The sequence below is a fragment of the Stegostoma tigrinum genome, chromosome 33 (genome assembly GCF_030684315.1).
Source record: "Stegostoma tigrinum isolate sSteTig4 chromosome 33, sSteTig4.hap1, whole genome shotgun sequence".
NCBI classification, from domain to species: Eukaryota; Metazoa; Chordata; class Chondrichthyes; order Orectolobiformes; family Stegostomatidae; genus Stegostoma; species Stegostoma tigrinum.
Window position 1 is genome coordinate 29,308,716 of NC_081386.1, and position 20,770 is coordinate 29,329,485.

Here is a 20,770-nt window from a genome sequence, read left to right on the forward strand (position 1 = left end):
TCTTATTGAATGGTTGAACAAAGCCAGAGGGGCCCAGAGGCCTACTCCCCAAATTTGTAAATTCACTTGTTAACTGTATGCTGTAATACCTTCATTAACATTTTTACTCGAGGCCCTCAGCTGTCCAAAAAGACTTATCTTGGACATGATATAACAAGGAGGTGTAGAGCTGGATGAACACAGCAGGCCAAGCAGCCAAGAAAATTTTCTGAAGAAGAGCCCAGACCCAAAATACCAGCTTTCCTGCTCCTCTGATGCTGCTTTGGCCTGCTGTGTTCATCCAGATCTCCAGCATCTGCAGTTCCTACTACCCCTTAGCTTGGACATGTTTTCACTCAGAGTTGGGAATCTGAACTAAATTTAGATTGCGTGGCCTGGATATACAGACTAGTCACTCCCCTACCTCAGGATGTATCAGTATTGTCCCGTGAGCCCAACTTTCATCTTCTAGATGATTTTAGAAACTTGATGAAAAATTACAAACGCTTTATTGAGGTAAAATACACCTGGAATTTGAGATCACACATATTGTGACTTCTGTTTCTAAACTCCCTTAAAATCTAAGTATTGTTGAAAGAAATTTTTGTCCAAGTTTTTCACCTTGCACTCAACAGGATGGTTCAGAATAATATCAATCCAAGTCAAAATCGACATTGATGCTGAAGGAGTGAAGAGTGTTTATTGGTTGGTCAATGGGCTCTTGCCTACCAATCAGCACTGTCCACTCATTGAGCTATCAATGTTCCTCAGACTTACAACCCTTTGAGAAATAACATTTCTCCTCATCTCTGAATTCTAATCTTGATGCAGTGTAGGCAAGTAAGTCAAGCAAGGAAAGTGTTATTTTTGTAACCTTATTTTGGAAAACGTTGCTTTCTGAGAGCAACTAAGATTCTGAGGGAAATGGGGTGGGAGATAGGGATAGATATTGGTTGAAAGCACTGGGTTGTATCATTAGACATAGGAGCAGAAATTAGGCCAATGAGCCCATTGATTCTGCTCCACTATTCAACCATGGCTGATAAGCTCCTCAACCCCATTCTCCTGCTTTCTCCCCGAAACATTTAATCTCCTTGATAATCAAGAACCTAGCTACCTCAGTCTTAAATGTAGTCAATGACATGGTCTCCACAGCCGTGTGTGGCAGTGAATTCCATAGATTCACCACTCTCTGGCCATTCTAAAAGATCTTCCCTTTACTCTAAGTCTGTGCCCTCAGGTCCTGGTCTCTCCTACCAATGGGGGCATCTTCCCAACATCCAATTTTGTTTCATTTATTCACGGATGAAGGTGTCACTGGCTAGGCCAACATTTATTGCCCAAAGGGCTGTTAAGATTCAACCATACTTTTAAACCAACTTCTGAAAATTTAGTCCCCAAAATGAGATCAGCAAAAGTTGCTGACATGCAGAATAGAGAAAGTTTGAGTGTGACAGATGTATATTCTTAAAGTATATAATAGAAATGAATGGGTTCATTGAATCAGATTCACAGATATATTCACCATCTGACAGAGCGAAGGAACAGAGTGTGGATTTCTTGTTCCAGTAAATGGATGTTGGCACAGGCTGAGGGAGTTGTTGCTTTTCCAGTGCAGGGCATCATCGGGAGGAGAAACTGTCCCTCTAGAAAATGGCAAAAGTAGTGGCAATACGACAAGCTTTAAAAACCGGAAGCTGTGGCGTAGTGGTCAGGATTTATTACAGTCGCTGCTGTGGCCTGGTCAGGGAATGATGACTTACTGCTTTAGGAAATTCTTCCTGTTTGGTGTTTTAAACCTTGTATTGGACATGCCTCCACCACTTCCTCTGGCAGCTCAGTCCATACATGCACCACCCTCTGTTTGAAAAGGTTACCCCTCAGATTATGAATAGGAATGGTTTAGAGCGACGTGGGTGAAATGCTGGCAAATGGGACTCGGTCAGATTGAGGTATCTGGTCATGCATATGAGTTGGACCAAAGGGTCTGTTTCTGTGCTGTATGATTCTATGACACAGTGCAGCTGGTCTACAGTCACCTATAGGCCAGATCAGGTAAGGGTAGCAGATTTCCTTCTCTATAGAAGATTTGTGGATTAGAAAGGGTTTGACAATCAAAATGGTTGCCACTTTTTAAAATTCCAGATATTTATTGAGTTCAAATTTCACACTCTGCAGTGGTGGGATTTGAATCCATATTCCCAGTCTGATGATGTTCTGGATGACTAAATTGGCCGTATTGCCATTACACTAAGGCCGTCTGATTGCATTGGGCCTAGGAGACTAAAACATATGCCTAGACTGCTCCTATACCACTGTCCAGGAAGTCAGTGGGTGATGGATTGAGTTCATTTTCCCCACAACCTCCAGTTATACAGGCCTCCTACCTCTGACCTAAAAGAAAGAGAAAGCAAGAATCAGGAGAAAGAAATATAAAGAGTGGGAGAGAGAAACATCAAAAGCATTTGAGACTGATAAGCGAGGCCATTTGCTCACACTTGCTGTGTAAGGAACCATTCAATCAGTCAAGACAAGTTGAACCCAGAACGTTGTTACATACAAGGCCAGGATAGTCAGTCAGGTATTAATATGAATGAATGGAAAAACAAGTGAAATTAACTCAAAGAGCTAACAATCCTTGATTTTAATCAAACACATCAGTGACCAGGTCTTCACTGCTGAGGTCCCAAGCTGTGTGATTCTCTCCCTAAAACTTTCTGCCTCTGTACCATACTTTCCCCCTTTAAACATAATCACAGAATCCCTACACTGTGGAACCAGGCCCCTTGGCCCAACAAGTCCACACTGACCCTTGGGCCATCCCACCCAGACCCACCCCCTATAATCTACACATTCCTGAACGCTATGAGCGACCCTCATAACCTGCACATCTTTGGACTGTGGGAGGAAACCAGGGCATCTGAAGAAAATCAATGCGGACACAGGGAGAACGTGCAAGCTCCACATAGACAGTTACCTGAGGGTGGAACTGAACCCAGAAGCCTCGTGCTGTAAGCCAACAGTGCTAACCACTGAGCCACTGTGCTGATATCTGGTTAGCCCTACCTGTTTGATGGAGAAATAAATATGGCTAATTAAATAGGACAAACATAGACATTTTAAAAAATATTAATGAGGGTTGGTGTAACAAATAAAATTATGAAGGGAATACATAAGAGAGGAGCAGGGAGGCTGTTTCCACTGGTAAGTGAAACTAGAACCAGAGGCATAGGGACAAAATAAGGGGGAGCAGATTTAGGGCTGACATGAGGAGGAACTTCTTCACCCAAAGTGTTGTGAATCTGTGGAATTCCCTGCCCAGTGAAGCAGTTGAGGCTTCCTTGTCAAATACTTTTAAGGCAAAGACAGATTTTTTTATGAACGGTAAAGGGATGAAGGGTTTATGATGAGTGGGTGGGTCAGCAGAGCTGAGTCCACCAAAACAGCCATGAGGTTATTGAATGGTGGGGCAGGCTCAGTCAGCCGGATGGCCCAGTCCTGCTGCTATTTCTTACGCTCTTATGTAAGGAGTTAATTATTTAAGACGCCATCACAGTTGGCAGGGAATGCCAAGTCAACTTTGAAATTAGGATATATCTAGAAAGGGATATGGAAATACTATTAATTGAGTTAATAGACTTAACCACTGAAACAAAACTGGAAAGAAACATGGTAACATTATGCCCGGGTGTGGAGTTATGATGTCAATTTCAGAAGAAATACTGGAATTATTCAACTGACAAGAGATGGCAAAGATCTTTATCACATTAACATATTTCGAAACCGGGATTAAGAAAACACTCAAAAAGACAAAGAAAGAAAAGATTTTTGTTAATAAGCCTTTAGTGAAAGGCTTCTTTTAAGGTTGAAAGTATGAGCAAATTCTTCATTATCCCACTGTACCGTGGGGCTGCTCTCATTGGGAAAGACACCTGGAGTCTTATCCGAGGGTCACCACACCTCAGGTGAGTGGAGTGGTTGGGAGTAGTCATTTATGGTTACCTCAGCTGGTCCAGGAAATGAACCCAGCTGTTGTTAGCACTCTGCATTGCAACCAGCCAAATGAGGTAAATGACCCCATTAAAGGTATAAGGGGGAGATAAAAGGAATAATCATGCAAAAGAATAAAATGCCACAAATAAATTGACAAGGGAAAAGATCACAGCTCCATAAAGAAACCTGTATAATTAAGGAGTTATGTTAAATGATATAGCATTATGTGAAGGTTGGATCAAGCTTTATATAGGGTTAATGCATTTGCAAGTTAGAGGAACCTGAACAGTATAAAAGTAGCACTGTCACTCTGAAATCTCAGATGCATTAGAAACCCTCAGGTGATACTTCTCAAAAGATAGTTTCTCCCACAGAGAGAAGATATCTTGCTTGGGACTTCAAGGTAAAAAACTTTAAATATTCATATATGCTGTTATATATTCTATTCATGTCTGTTCTTAGATATTCCTAATATTCTTAGACAGTCAGAGAGATGTGCGGCACAGAAATAGATCTTTCAATCCAACTCATCCATGCTGATCAGATATCCCAAGTTAATCTAGTTCCATTTCCCAGTACTTGGTGTATTTCCTTCGAAACCCCTCCTATTCAGGTACTCATCCGGATGCCTTTTAAATGTTGTAACTGTACCAGCCTCCACCACTTCCTCTGGCAGCTCATTCCATACACACACCACCCTCTGCGTGAAAACATTGCCCCTTAGGCCCCTTCTAAATCTTTCCCCCTCACCTTAAACCTATGCTGCCCTGTTTTGGACTGCTCTTCCTGGGGAGAAGACTTTGACTGTTCATCTATCCATGCCCCTCATGATTGTATAAGCCTCCATAAGGTCACCCCTCAGCCTCTGATGCTCCAGAGAAAATAGCCCCAGCCTATTCAGCCTCTCCGTATAACCTAAACCCTCCAACACTGACAACATCCTTGTAAATCAATAGTTAGAAATAACATCAAACTGGATGCGATTAGATTTGGTATCACACATTTTCATGGTTTTCATCATAGCCACATACATATCCAACATAAAGCTTGTTCATTTCCGTCAAAATAATTATGAATTTAGCAATGATCACACTTCAGTTTTTTCTGTTACAACTGAAATAAATGCAACTAGTCTCTATAAACTCATTCAGTATATATTCTAGAGGGAGAAATCAAACACTTCCAATATCTAAGATGTTGATATTATAGTTAATGTTTATTAAAATTCAACAGGCTATTTGGAGGAAGATAACTTTCTTACATCCCTTCTTCCCCTGGGATGGTTATGTTAATCCCATAGACCCAAGACCAAATGTCTTCTGGATTGACTGGCTTAAATTCAGGGGACAGTAGTTATTTGGGAAAAAATCTCAACTAATTTGGCTCTAAATAATAGTTAAAAACTATAAGTTACTTCAAAACATGCTCCTTGAAGCATACATCTTTGACCAAACTTTTGCTCATCTTCCCTAATATCTACTGAAATGTAAAATTTTGTTTGATAATACACTTTAAGATGATTTACTACATTTTCAGTCACTATATAATGAATATTATTGAATAAAAAACTGAGTTTGGCAAAAAGATTTTTAAATATTATATGGTTTCAAAAAGTTAGACACAGAAAGAAGAATTGATATGATATTGTAGATAACACTATGTGAAGCTGGATGAACACAGCAGGCCAAGCAGCATTAGAGGAGCAGGAAAGCTTGACGTTTTGGGTCGGGACCCTTCTTCAGAAAGAGGGATCTAGGCCTGAAATGTCAGCGTTCCAGCTCCTCTGATGCTGCTTGGCCTGCTGTGTTCATCCAGCTCTACACTTTGTTATCTCAGATTCCCCAGCATCGGCAGTTCCTACTGTCTCTGATGTGATATTGTACGTGGTTAAGTACAGGCGAGGAGATGAATTCTTATTTTAATTCACCTGTATCACCAGTCACACTCTGACTTTGAAAGCAAGATCGCATGGATGCTGAAGATCTGGAATAAACACAAAAAGTTCTGGAGAAACTCAACGGGGTCTGGTAGCATCTGTGGAGAGAGAAACAAGAGTAAAGGTTTGTGTATGATGTAACTGTTTCTTGGAGCACTTTGCCTTTTGTTCTGAAGAAGAATCAAATTGGACTTGAAACATTAACTGTTTATATTTTGGATTTCAACATCCACTGTATTTTGCTTTCACTGCAAAGAAGTAACCGAGCTGCAAAATTGGGCCTTGGTACATTTCAAATTGAACCCAAGGAGGCAGGCTGAACTTCAGTTTAACATCTCATTCAAACGTCGGCACTGTCTGTTTTGATTATGTTTGACCTCCAATGTTGTCCAGTCAGCTTAGAACCCACTTCAACCAACTTTCACCAGTAGAGGCGTTTCGAGTTTGAGTCCTATTCTGTCTAACCCACTTTATGAGAGTTCTTTTCATGGGCGTTTATTGCTTTCACCCAGCAGAGGGTGCAGGCTTGTATGGCTCTCCTTTCGAGGATGATTTCCCAGTGAACAGTAGAGGGCACTATCCTCTTTCACTGACGCACAGTACCATTCCAGACACTTGGGCCATTGACACTTACTGGAGTTGTTCTCTTTCTAATTTTTATCTTCTAAATGGAAGATGGCAATCATATTCTGATCAGGGTCAATATGTACTTTGAACATTCCAAGCGGTAATTGGAGATAGGCCACAGTCTTATTACATTCATCCACACTACCAAAATGTGGTCATAATTAGGGCGGTCATAGCCTATTGAGGTACTAATTTGCTCTAGAGAATTGTTCCACAATCCCTCCAGTACCTTTTACAATTTCATCATGGGAGCCATGATTGATCTTTCTGTAAACTGAGATCTTTGTCCTGATCACCATCTATTAACGAATGTAAGAAGGCATGTCTCTGGGGACAAAACAACTTGATTGTGTTTCCCTATGTGCTATGTTAGACCGGTCACACTGAGTGTCCTAGCTTAGCTTTGTGTAAAGATAAAATCACCGTACAATGAGAGAACTGATGATGAATTTAACCTGTGGGTCACCACTCCTTAGGTGAAGGGACAATATTGAAAAGGTAGGACTTTAGTGGTAACCTCAGTTAGTGTGAATTGGACTTGCACTGTTGACATGATACTGCCATCCAAGCTAATGGAGCTGCATTTCTAGAGATCACTGATGTCCATAGAACTACTATCCAGACCGAGTGACTATGCAATAACACAGTGTGGAGCTGGAGGAACACAGCAGGCCAGGCAGCATCAGAGGAGCAGGAAAGTTGATGTTTCAGGTCTAGACCCTTCTTCAGAAATGGGGAGGGGGAAGGGAGCTCTGAAATAAATAGAGTGGGGGGTGTGGCTGGGCAAGGTAAGTGGGATGGTGATAGGTGAATGCAAGTAGGTAGTGGTGAGGATTGGTCAGTGAGGTTGGGAGGAGCAGATAGGTGGGAAACAAGATGGAAAGGTCAAGGAGCCGGGGATGAGAGGGAGGGTTGGTCATGGGATGAGGCTGAGGGTGGGGAGATTTTGAAACTAGTGAAGTCCACATTGAGACGACTGGGTTGCAGGCTCCCAATGTGGAATATGAGGTGTTGCTCCTCCAGTTTCTGGGTGGCATCGTTGTGACACTGGAGGAGGACCCAGATGGACATGTCATCCAGGGACCATGTGTAAGAGAGAAACATCAAGAGAGAAAGTTGGATATACCACCTTGGATATTCGCTCTCCACTGCTGTTGCATAGCAGCAGCAGTGTGTACCTTCCGCATCTTAACCAAAATTCATTTGACAGCACCTCAGAAACATGTGGCTTCTGTCAAATGAAAGTAGGACCGAAAATACATGGGAGCACCATCACCACCAGGGTGCCCCCCACCCCCCCCCCCCCCCACCCCCAAGTCACACACCATCATAACTTAGAAATATATTGTCCTTACTTCACTGTTGCTCGGTGAAAATCCTTAAACCCCTTCCCTAACAGCACAGTGGATGTCTCTATAGACAGAGGAGCGCAGTGATGTAAGAAAACAGCTCACCACCGTCTTCTCAAGGGCTGTTAGGAATGAGCAGTAAATGTTGTCCCAGCCAGTGATACCCACATACCAAGAAAAAAACCATCTTTGGCCCACTAAGTGTCAGTAAATAATTAACTTTTTATGTCTGTCACAAATACCTGTTGACTTTCGTCATCACATGGATTTCTATATTTTTGTTTAGATCATTTTTCTATTTTAAGAAATTTAAGGAATCTACTTTAAAGAAATTGAAAAGAATAAGAACTAAACTGAAGACATTCATCCTTCCTGAAAATTTGTGATTCCCGTGTCACACCATCTCACCGTCTGATTAACTTTGCCTCCATCATGTCACAGATTACAAAATGTAAAAGGCACCTGGATAGGTATGTGAAGAGGAAGGGTTCACAGGGATCTGGGCCAAATGCTGGCAAATGGGACCGGATTTATATAGGACATCTGGTCAGCATGGATGAGTTGGACCAAAGGGTCTGTTTCTATGTTGTATACAGAGTCATGCAGCATAGTAACCAGCCCTTTGGTCCAACCAGTCCATTCTGACCATCATCGCAAACTAAACTAGTCCCATCTGCCTGCACTTAGCCCATATCTCTCCAAACATTTTTATTCATGCGCTTATCTGAACATCTTTTAAATGTTGTAACTGTGCTCGCATGCACCACTTACTATGGAAGTTCATTCCACTCACACCCACGGATAATATTCAGTCTGTGCAAAGAAATGCTCCTCAATCCCCAAATTGCACAAACCAGTTCTGACATTCCATTGCATTGGGAGGGCTATAATGTTGGACTCACCATAAGAACTAGGAGTGGGAGGGGGTGGGGGGAGTGTACAGCCCCTTGAACCTGCTCTGCCATTTCATTTGATCCCACGGCTGATCTCATCTCAGCCTCAACTCCACTTTCTTGCCCCCTCCCCATTGCCCTTTAGCTATTAATATCTGAAAACTTATCTATCTCCAACTTAAATGTGTGTAATGTCCCAGCATCCACCACAGTCTAGGGTAATGAATTCCACAGATTTACAACCCTTTGAAAGAAGTAATTTCTCCTCATCTCTGATAAATTTGCCACCCCTCAGATAAAACTACGGCCTCTTATTCTCGATTGCCCCCACGTGAGGAAACATCCTTGATACATCAATCTCATGAATTCTCTTTAGCATTTTACATACCTCAATTAGATCTCCTCTCAACCTTCTAAACTCCAGTGACTACAGGCCTGAACTGTTCAATCTCTCTGCATAAGACAACCCCTTCATCTGTGGAATGTAAGCTTGCTCTGAACTGCCTCCGATACATGTCTCCTCAAGTAAGGGGACCAAGGAGGTGCAAAATACTTCAGGTATGGTCTCACTAATGCTTTGTACAGGTGCAGGAACACTTCCTTACTTTTACACTCTATCCCTTTAGCATCTTTCAGAAGAAGCATTAAACTGAGCCCATGCTGTTGTCTTTGAAAAGTTAAGGATAATACTCTCTGCATGTTGCTGGAAGTATGAAACAGAAAGAGCATATCTCCCTCTACAAGGCAAAATTAACAGCGCTAATCTTGAGAAGAAAGTGTAAGTTAGAGTGGGAAATTTCAGGTACAAAACTAACAAGGGGTCTTGGATTTTGCATCCAGTCTGAATGAGAGAATTGAGATTCTACGGCTAATACTTTAAACATAAGAAAAAATGGAAATTGCTGGAGGAACTCACCAGGTCTGGCAGCATCTGTGGGAAGAAAGCAGAGTTTACATTTTGAGACCAGTGAACTTTGCTTTGGCCCCAACTCTGCTTTCTTGCTACAGATGATGCCAGACCTGCTGAGTTTCTCCTGCAATTTCTGTTTTTGTTTTAGGTCTCTAGCATCATAGTCCTTTGTTTTAAACCTAAATACTAGTTAAGTTTAACAAACTAAGACCAACTATGTAGGCACAAAAGCTGAGCTAGCTGAAGTAAATGGCGATACTAGGGTAGGTGAATGTCAATTGAGAAGTAGTGGCATATGCTTCAAGGCATATTTCGGAATTCTCAGAATCAGTATATTCCCTGTGAAAATAAACAATCCAAGAGAAGGTAATAAAATGTGAGGCTGGATGAACACAGCAGGCCAAGCAGCATCTCAGGAGCACAAAAGCTGACGTTTCGGGCCTAGACCCTTCTTCAGAGAGGGGGATGGGGGGAGGGAACTGGAATAAATAGGGAGAGAGGGGGAGGCGGACCGAAGATGGAGAGCAAAGAAGATAGGTGGAGAGGGTGTAGGTGGGGAGGTAGGGAGGGGATAGGTCAGTCCAGGGAAGACGGACAGGTCAAGGAGGTGGGATGAGGTTAGTAGGTAGCTGGGGGTGCGGCTGGGGGTGGGAGGAAGGGATGGCTGAGAGGAAGAACCGGTTAGGGAGGCAGAGACAGGTTGGACTGGTTTTGGGATGCAGTGGGTGGGGGGGAAGAGCTGGGCTGGTTGTGTGGTGCAGTGGGGGGAGGGGATGAACTGGGCTGGTTTAGGGATGCAGTGGGGGAAGGGGAGATTTTGAAACTGGTGAAGTCCACATTGATACCTGTTCTTCACTTAGACTTATCTAAAGAAGTTAAAGCAAGCATCAAACCTAATTCAGTTGGTTGCCATATCAAAGCTTATTAAAGAACAAAGAACGAAGAAAATTACTGCACAGGAACAGGCCCTTCGGCCATCCAAGCCCGCGCCGATTGAGATCCCCTTTCTAACCCTGTCATCTATTTTCTAAGGGTCTGTATCCCTTTGCTCCCTGCCCATCCATGTACCTGTCCAGATACAACTTAAAAGACTCTAACGTGTCTGTGTCTACCACCTCCGCTGGCAACGTGTTCCACGCACCCACCACCCTCTGCATAAAGAACTTTCCACGCATATCTCCCTTAAACTTTCCTCCTCTCACTTTGAACTCATGACCCCTAGTAATTGAGTCCCCCACTCTGGGAAAAAGTTTCTTACAGTCCACCCTGTATATACCCCTCATGATTTTGTAGTCCTCAATCAGGTCCCCCCTCAATCTCTGAATTTCTAATGTAAATAATCCTAATCTACTCAACCTTTCTTCACAGTTAGCACCCTCCACACCATTGTTTATATTGGTCAGTCAGGGCTTCCTGATTGGCCCAAGTTAACAAACCCAATCAAGGACCTCATAGTCAATGAGATCCACCTGGTTCAAATCACTACAGATAAAATAATTTTATCATTTACCACGCGGGGAAGTGAATATAAAAGTAAGGAGATTATGCTTCAGTTATACAGGGCGCTTGTGATACCACATCTGGAGTACTGTGTGCTCTATCGGTCACCTATAAATACATTGGAAGCTGTTGAGAGGTTTACCAGAACAATATCTGAAAAGAGCAGGTTGGCTTATGAGGAAAAGTTGGATAGGCTGGCTCTATAAGTGATAAAGTTTAGAAGATCAAGAAGTGACTTGATTGAAATTTATAAAGCCCTAAAGTGTCTTGATGAGGTAGATATGAAGAGGATGTTTCCTCTTATGGAGAATATAGAACTCGGCGTCACTATTAAAATACCAGGGAACACCCATTTAAAACAGAAATGAGGCGAAATGTCTTTTCAAAGAGGAGCCTTTGGAACTCTCTCTGTGAAAATGTAATGAAGGCTGGGGCTTTGAATACTTTTTGGGCAGAGGTGGATACATATTTGTTAAGCAAGGGGGTGGAAGGTTATCAGGGCGGATGGAAATGTGGATGTGCGGTTACAGTCTGATGAGCCTTGATCTTATTGATTGGAGGAGCAGGTTTAAGGGGCTGTTTGGCCTATTCCAACTTCTGATTAGTATGTGCATTTGTAAGGGGAAGGGATAGATCATTATGCAAAGGTACATAACAGGTCAGATGATTGATCAGAGCATCAAAAAAAGAAGGCAGGATATAACTAAGAGATCAGTCAAAAGAATTAGAGAGGGAGAGAAAGCAAGCTAGAAATGCAAAAATTGCATTTAGAATTTCTACAGATATTTATAAATGAAAAAAGTAAGCAAGATGAGTGCTAATCTCCAAGAGAGTGAGAATGAAGAGTTAGTTGTAAATAATAAATAAAAAGAGATGAAATGAACAATATGCTGCTTCTGTCTTCAAGATCAAGGATACAAAAATATTCCAATAATAGCTGTAAATCAGGAGATGGAATCGAGAGGGGATCTTGGTGAGATTACTCTCATTGCGGATGTGGTACTGTACAAATTGATGGTGCTCAGGGCTGACACATCATTCAGTCCTGATGGACCAAAATCTTTAAAAAACATGACAATGAGGTAAGGTTTGCATTGGTGTTAATTTTCCAAAATTCATTAGAATCAGACTGTAAAGCAGCAAATAAAAACGTTTTCATTCAAGGAGGGAGGCAGGAAACAGGAATCTATTGGCCAGGTAATTTAACACCTGTTATGAGGACAGTGTTAGAATTGATCATTAAGGAGGTTATAACTGGCTATTCACAAAAATTCAAGGTAATTGAAAAGCATCGGCATGGTTTTGGGAAAGGGAAATCATGTTTAACTAGTCTGTTGGAGTTATTCAAGGTGCAATAGGTTCCATGGATAAAGGAGAGCTGTAGGTGTTCTGAGCTTGAATTTCCAGAAGACATTTGGCAAGGTGCCACATAAAAGATTATTGTAGAAATTAGAAGTTCATTGTGTAGTTGGGGGGGGGGTTAACACAATTCTTGCAACGTAACTCTGTCAAAAATAATACCCTCAACTCACCTCTGCCAAGTGATGACCTTAATGCAGGCTGGCAGAAAGCTGGCAGTGCGTGAATGGGTCCTTTTCTGATTGGCAAATGGAGCCCCACAGTGTGCATTAAAGCTTTAGCTTTTTTTCTAATTTATATCAATGACTGAGATTAGGGAGTCTCCGCAACCAATGGCCAAATGGATAGGACATTTTGCAAAGTAGTTGTTGCTGGCTGCTCCCAGAAATGTAGGTTCAAATTTGAGCTGAATGTGTAGCAAATAGCTCTGGGGCTCTCCTCGTGGTGTGGCGGTAGTGTCCCTACCCCTGGACCAGGAGGCCTAATTTCAAGTCCCATCTGCTCCAGCGATGTGCAATAACATCTCTGAACAAGCTGATTACGAGGGGGTATATTTGTAAGGTGATTGGAGGAAGGTATAGGAGACATGTCAGAGATAGGTAGAGAGTGGTGGGTGTGTGGAATGTGCTGCCGGCAGTGGTAGTGGAGTCAGTCACTTTAGAGTCTTTTAAACGACTCTTGGATAGGCACATGAAGAATAGTAAAAAGTAGGGTATGCAGGATAGATTGACCTAAGTAGGATAATAGTTTGGCACAACATTGTGGGCCGAAGGGCCTGTACTGTGCTGTACTGTTCTATGTTCTATGTTCTTTGATTAAAAAATAGATTTGAAAAGAGTAGATGAGAGAGTGAAGGCATTGGACCTAAATTTGCAGGTTGCCCAGGGAGAAGGTAGGCAATGTTAGGAGGACAATGAAAGGAGGTTGCAGGCTTATGGAGATGGATTGAGAGGGGCTCGAAGCCATGACATGAAGTGGGTGTGAAAAGTATATATAGATGGGTGGGGAAACCCAATGAAGCTGCTTGGGATACAGATTGCCAGTGGTTCTGTAGTTATTATGGAAATACTGTTAACTGGGAGCTGGTGCTGATAATTAGCAGAAGGTGTGAAATCTCATGGAGGCACAATGTGATTTGTGGATTTAAATCACAGTTAAGCCCAGAGGCATCTGCAGAGAATGGTGTCACGGCAGTATGGTTTATTTGTGTGAAGACATGCGAGGAGAGTTGATTTTATTAGCTTGTAATTTTTGAATTAATTCATTCATGGGATATGGGTATCTCTGACTGGGTCAGCATTTATTGTCCATCCCTAACTGCCCAGAGAGCAGTTTAAGTGTCATGGTCATCATTAGACCCTTAATTCCAGATTCTTTATTGAATTCAAATGCCACCATTTGAACCTGGGCCCCTAGAACATTAGCTGAGTGTTTCTGGATTAATAATCCAGTGATAATACCACATAGCAATCACCTCTCCACTTTAAGCAAAACTAAATTCTCCATCCACACAGGGGATCAGAAGGTTTCTCTTCCACAAACCACTTAAAAGAAAGCTACATTTATCTTTTTACAATTGTTAATAACTAGAAAAGATCCACAATGAGTTAAAATAATTGACTCTGAGAATCTGAGACTTTAAAGTAAACTGAGCCCATTGCGAGCTCAACGAGGCAGCTCCTTGCACCTTTTTGCATTGCAACAATTTTCCTTTCTCGCATTTTCTTTTGTCTAGGAAAGGATTTGGTGGTTCAGCCTCTTAACCTGTTGCTCCATTCAATTAGATCCCAGTTGTTCTGCAATCAAGCTGCCTTGGTTCTGTAGCCTGCATCTTTTGTGAACAGAAGGTTATAAAACTTGAGATCCCAGTTGCACTGTGGCCCTCTGCCCAAGTGGGCATCCCTCATGTGTGAACGGTGAGGGGTGCCAGGCTACTGTCTAAGGAAGGTGGCATCATAATTATCAACAGCGAGCAAAATCTTTAACAGAAGAAAGCACGGTTAGTACCAAAACCTTGGTTGGTTTCTTCGCTTCCCAAACTGAGCTCTGGGAGAATTTGTGGGGCCCTCATTCAACTCTCCACCACCCCCACCATCACCACTCCCTCACCTCCCCTCCCTCAACCCCATAAACCTACTGATTAAAAGCCTGTCTACCTCAGCCTTGAATACACTTAGTGGCCCAACCTCAACAGCCCTCAGTGGTCAAGAATTCCACAGATTCACCAACTTCAGAGAAAAGAAATTCCTTCTCATCCTTGTCTTAAAAATCTGACCCCTTACACTGAGATGTTCTTCACTGGCCCTGGAGACTCCCACAACTTGAAACAACCTTTCTGTAATACCCTGTCAAGATCTCTAAGAATCATATATTTCAATAAGGTTCCAAACTCCAATGAATACAAGCTCCAACTATTCAGTCAGTCCTCATAAGGGATCAGCTGAGCAAACCTACTCTGGGCTGCTTCCCAATGCCACAATATCTTTCCTTAGATAAGGGTTCCAAGACTGTTCACAGTATTCCAGCTGCCCTTGACCTCCATTCCCTTTGAAAGGAAAGCTGTCATTCAATTACCTTCCTGATTACCTTCTGAACTTGGGATACTAGCATTTTATGATTCATGCATGAAGACTTCCAAATCGGATTACGTGAATGGAGCAGATTTTACATTTTGCCTTTTGTAACTGAGGGGTTTAATGCCTCTTATCACCATCTTCTAAGGCGACTTACAATAGACAACATACACTGGCCATGCCTGTAATGCACACATCCTGTGAAAGAAGTATTTAGGTCTAATATTTGTTCAGATTTTAATCACTGACTCACGCACACCAGCAGTGGCCTCCTTCAAAGAATTGATTGTTTTAAGTTTGTCTTAGAAGCTGTTAAAGTGGAATTTGTTGCTTCATCAGTGAGACCTCAATAGTCAGGGTGCCTCAGACTGATTAAGACCAGCCCCTTTCACTGGTCTGGGCTGGCTTGTGGGTTAACCTAGGAGAGCATTGGGTGTGGTTCTGGTGTCCCTCCTATAAGAAGGATAGTGTGAAACATGAAAGGGTTCAGAAAAGATTTACAAGGATGTTGCCAGGATTAGAGGGTTTGAGCTATAGGGAGAGGCTGAATAGGCTGGGGCTATTTTCCCTGGAGAGTTGGAGGCTGAGGGGTGATCTTAACGAGGTTTCTAAAATCATGAGGGGCATGGATAGGGTAAATAGACAAGGTCATTTCCCTGGGGTGGGGGAGTCCAAAACTAGAGGGCAGAGGTTTATGGTGACAAGGGAAAGATATGAAAGACACCTAAGGGGCAACTTTTTCACACAGAGGGTGGTGTGTGTATGGAATGAGCTGCCAGAGGAAGTGTTGGAGATTGGTACAATTACAACATTTAAAAGGCATCTGGATGGGTGTATGAATAGGAAGGGTTTAGAGGGGTGTGGGCCAAATGTTGGTAAATGGGATAAGCTTATATAGGATACATGGTTGGCGTGGGCAAGTTGGACTGAAGCGTCTGTTTCTGTGCTGTATATCTCTATGATGCTATGACTATCAGAGAATATCATCTCAGAATAAGGGGTCGCACATTTAAGACAGAGAAGAAGAGGAATTTCATTTTTATGAAGGCAGTGAAACTGTGGAATTCTTTACTGCTGAGAGCTGGTGAGGCTAGGTCATTAAGCACATTCAAGACTGAGGTGGACAGGTTTTAAATCTGAAGAGAATCAACGGTTATGGGGAAAAGACAGGAAAGTGGCGATGAGGATTATCAGAACAGCTGAGTTCTCATTGAATGCCAGAGCAGACTGAATGGGCTGAATAGCCTACTTCTGTTCCTATCTCGTGTGTTTTATGGTCAGTGGTCACTTACATTTTTTAATATTTTATATTCTTTTATTAGAACATATTCTCTGAGCCAGATGTGGGATGAGCTCAGGTTTGGAGCAAACTCATTATTTTAGAGAACTGTATACATTACAAAGTGGAAAGTGACCGAAAGTTTGTTTGAGTCAGTATTTCAAGTGGGGAGAATGTTAAAAAGTGTCATTTTTGAGTAACATTATTTTGTTTCACACTTTCTGGAAATGGAAGTAAGTATTGGATGCCAGACCTAGTCATCCAATGTGACAGAAGGAGGTTTATCAGCCCATGATGCTTATATTAGTTTCTTACTAGTAATTGTAAATAGTTCCACATGCTGGTTCAACCTCTGAAACTCTGCAAGTGCCTTCCCGTTTCAAGCATTTATCAAATTTCCTTTCAAAAGCTACTGTTGAACCTTTTTCACCTCAGGCCACACAGCACCAGATCCTCCCAACTTTCTATCCAAATAAAACATTCTCTTTCTTTCGTGTTTACTCCTCGTGTCGCTGATTGGTGCTGTCAGTGCATAAAGCTGCCAAACCCAATTTGCTTGGGAGTAAGGCTATTTCCTTCTTCTGTTCATCTGATCGATCTTAACACGCAGACATTTTTATTCCCACTTTTCCAGGTTAAATTATCTCAGAGGCAGGAAATCCCTCTACTGCATTTTTGACTCAAATCCCAAGAGTGAAATCAAACCCACTAGCTACATGACTCCAAGGAGAGTGTGCCACTGAAATGAGCCAGCAGTCACACAGCTGAGTTAGTGCCTTGTCCTGTGAGCAGTGTTTTCAGTATCAATTCATTTTACCCGGTGTATTTTTCAGTTGACAGAATCTGTTATAAATGGTTGAATAGTGTAATCTGCTTTCTAAACTAATAGGCAGTCAGCCACTCAAGGCTTTGTGTGGGGCCTGCCAGAGAAAGAAGTGTTTATCTGGCATTGTGTTCACCCATGGAAATGCTGCTTTAAAGTGAAATGAAATGACTCATAGGTCGATCATTTTCTTACGACCTTGGTTGCATTTCTTTACGTCCCAAATGACTATTGCATAGGATTTGCTTTCATTAAACCTGCACAAATCACAAGCTTTCTTCAGAATTGCTGTTTGACTCCACAGTTTGCTATCAATAATCTGAAATGTCGCCTCCTGTGCAGTGTCTGCTTAAAGCTTCCCATTCCACTGGCGTTTTCCTGGAGTCTCCTAATATTAAAGATTGATTTCTTCGAAGCAACTGCAAACCATGTGGAATAAAAATATCATAAAGCTTTTTTAAAAAAGAAATCTTTTTATTTTACATTTCTTCAAACAGTTTTCATTACAATTCATAGAAGTATTGAAAATGGAAGAGAAAGTTGCCATTTAATTGTGAAGAGTGATGGGAGGGGGGGTATCTAATGCTCTGCTTGCTTAATAAAAGGGGAAATTTGGGGAACAGCTTTCATTATCCATACTCTGTTCCTATCTAGCAACAACTGAAAATCAGATTTGCATTTGATGTTAATTGCCAGATTTCTGACACACACAGAGATTCATCAGATTAGTTTCACTTCGAACATGGTCATGCCACATCATTATAAAAGTCTGCAGATAGTGAGAAGCCAGCTTGGATTAATTAATAGCCTAGGGGTTATGGTGTTATGTTGTCTGGTTGTTCAGTCCCTGAGAATGCATCAGTCCTGTCAAAGTGAAAACTCCCAAATATGTTTGCACTCGTAAAGCAGAAATGTCTTCTTAGAAACAAAAACAGAAGTTGCTGGACCCTAAGAAGGGTCACTGCCCCTGAAATGTTAACTCTGATTTCTCTTCACAGTAGTTACCAGACCTTCTGAGCTTTTCCAGCAACTTCTGTTTTTTTTCTGACTTACAGCGTCCGCAGTTCTTTTGATGTCTTATTAGGTTAGGGCATGTTTGCAGGACGGAAGGTGGGTATTTACCGCAGGATTTGCTGAGTGGTTTAGTTCGACAGATCCAGAAGACTGGTGGGACTAAAAGATCTACTTCAAAGATGCTTGCATGGCACGAGGGCCCGAAAAAACGACAGAGGGGAATTAATACGTCACCTGTGTGTGAGCATGTGTCACCATGTCAGTCTGTGGGCTACAGACTGTCAACACCGTCTACAGTGACACCGGATAATGCCTTAGGGTGCTGCAGTCTCTCAATCTGCTTCTCACCATTTGGTCTCTTTGATCGTAAGCAAAAGTGCAGAAAAGGTTCCCTGAGATCCTTCCAACACCGGCTGGCTTGATTGTTGCATGTTCACCAAATGGACAGGATTCTGTCGACTTGGTGTCTGGAGACTCAGTCTGGCTCTCCTCCCCCTCTGCATCAGGAAACTTGAGCAACTAAAATGAATTTTTGAGAGATTGTAGGAACTGCCAATGCTGGAGAATCTGAGATAACAAGGTGTAGAGCTGGATAAGCACAACAGACCAAACAGCATCAGAGGAGCAGGAAAGTTGATGTTTCAGGCCGTGACCCTTCTTCAGAAATTTCTGAAGAAAGGTCGAGGCCTGAAACGTCAGCTTTCCTGCTCCTCTGATGCTGCTTGGTCTGCTGTGTTCATCCGGCTCTACACCCTGTTATCTGAAAAATGAATCTTTCTCAGTCTATCTGGGTCACTCTAACCCAGTGGGCCCAATCAGAAGCTCACATTACACTGACCTTGAAGTTGATGGTGAGTGAAACTGGGGATTGGTGCAATTGCATGGTCTCCCTCTTTCAGTTAAAAACATTTGATGTTCAGTTTACATTTGAGAAGCTTCTGGATAATCCACTCAAAAAAAAGACACACTCCAAAATCGTTGAAATATTTTGCACTGAACCTTCTTGACATCATTTGATAATGCGGAAAATTGCTCAGGTATGTCCTGTGCACAAAACGTGGGACAAATCCAACCCGACCAATTATGACCCCATCAGTCCACTCTCAATCATCAGTAAAGCAATGGAAGGTGTCAGTAACAGTGCTATCAAGCAGCACCCGCTCAGCAATAACCTGCTCAGTGACACCCAGTTTGGGTTCGACTCAGCTTCTTACCTCATTACAGCCTTGGTTAAAATATGGATGAAAAAGCTGAATTCCAGAGGTGAGGTTAGAGTGACAACCCTTGAATCAAGGCTGCATTTGACTAAGTGTCGCATCAAGGATCCCTAGCAAAACTGCAATCAATGAGTATTGCAGCGCCAACTCTCCGGTGGTTGGAGTCATCCCTGACACATAGGAAGATGGTTGTGGTTGTTGGAGGTCAGTCATCTCAGCTCCTGGACATCTCTACAGGAGTTCCTCAGTGCCGTGACCTAGGTCTAACCATCTTTAGCTGCTTCAACAATGACCTTCGCTCTATTGTAAGGTCATAAGTGGGGATGTTCACTGTTGGTTGCACAATATTCAGCACCATTCATGCCCCCTCAGATACTGAAATAATCAATGGTATTTGCCCCTACCCCTCCCACGGATCCAGCCAGCTCCTTTCCAAATCCAATTTGAAAACTGGCAACTTCTCAAACCTGAACTAAATGTAACATTTTAAGTCAGTTTAGGAAATTGACTTTAAGTCGGTTGAGATATATCCAGCATACGAACGGTCAGATCAATTGCGTCTGTCTCGATGTAACCTAGGGATTCTAATTCTAATTCTAATTCTCCGGTTTCCTCCCACAGTCCAAAGATGTGCAGACTAGGTGGACTATCCATGCTAAATTGTCCGTAGTGTTCAGGGGTGTCTGGGTTATAGGGAGATGGGTCTGGGTCTGGGTGGGATGTTTCAAGGGGCGGTGTGGACTTGTTGGGCCAAAGGGCCTGTTTCCACATTGTAGGGAATCTAATCTAATTGTAAGATGTTCAGGGACATTGACTGATGGCCATTAACAGATAATGCAGCAAATGCTTTTCGGAATCATCTGTGGATAGAAACAGATTCAAAGGTCTTTTATTAGGCTAATGGAGCTCTCTTTTGGCTGTAAGGAGATGTGTTGTTAATTAGCCGTACTGTGGAAGGGCAGTGCAGTTCACATCCCTTAAATTGTACGAATCTCTAATAATGGCACTTCCTCTCATAGTCACATCGTGACACGACAACACATCCTACTATAAATGAAATCAGAAAAATAGGCTGGAGGAACTGAACAGCTCTGTGAAGGGAGAAACTGTTAATGTTAGGAGTTCAATATGACTCTCCATCAGAATTCCAAAGTGTCATCACAATTGTTTTAAAATGTTAACACTATTACTCTCACTACAGATGCTGCCAGACCTGCTGAGTCTCTCCAGCATATGCTGATTTTTAGCTCACACTTCCACAACCATTGGTATTCTGCTCCTCTTATAAATCCAGACTTGCTTTGTTGGCAATCTAATC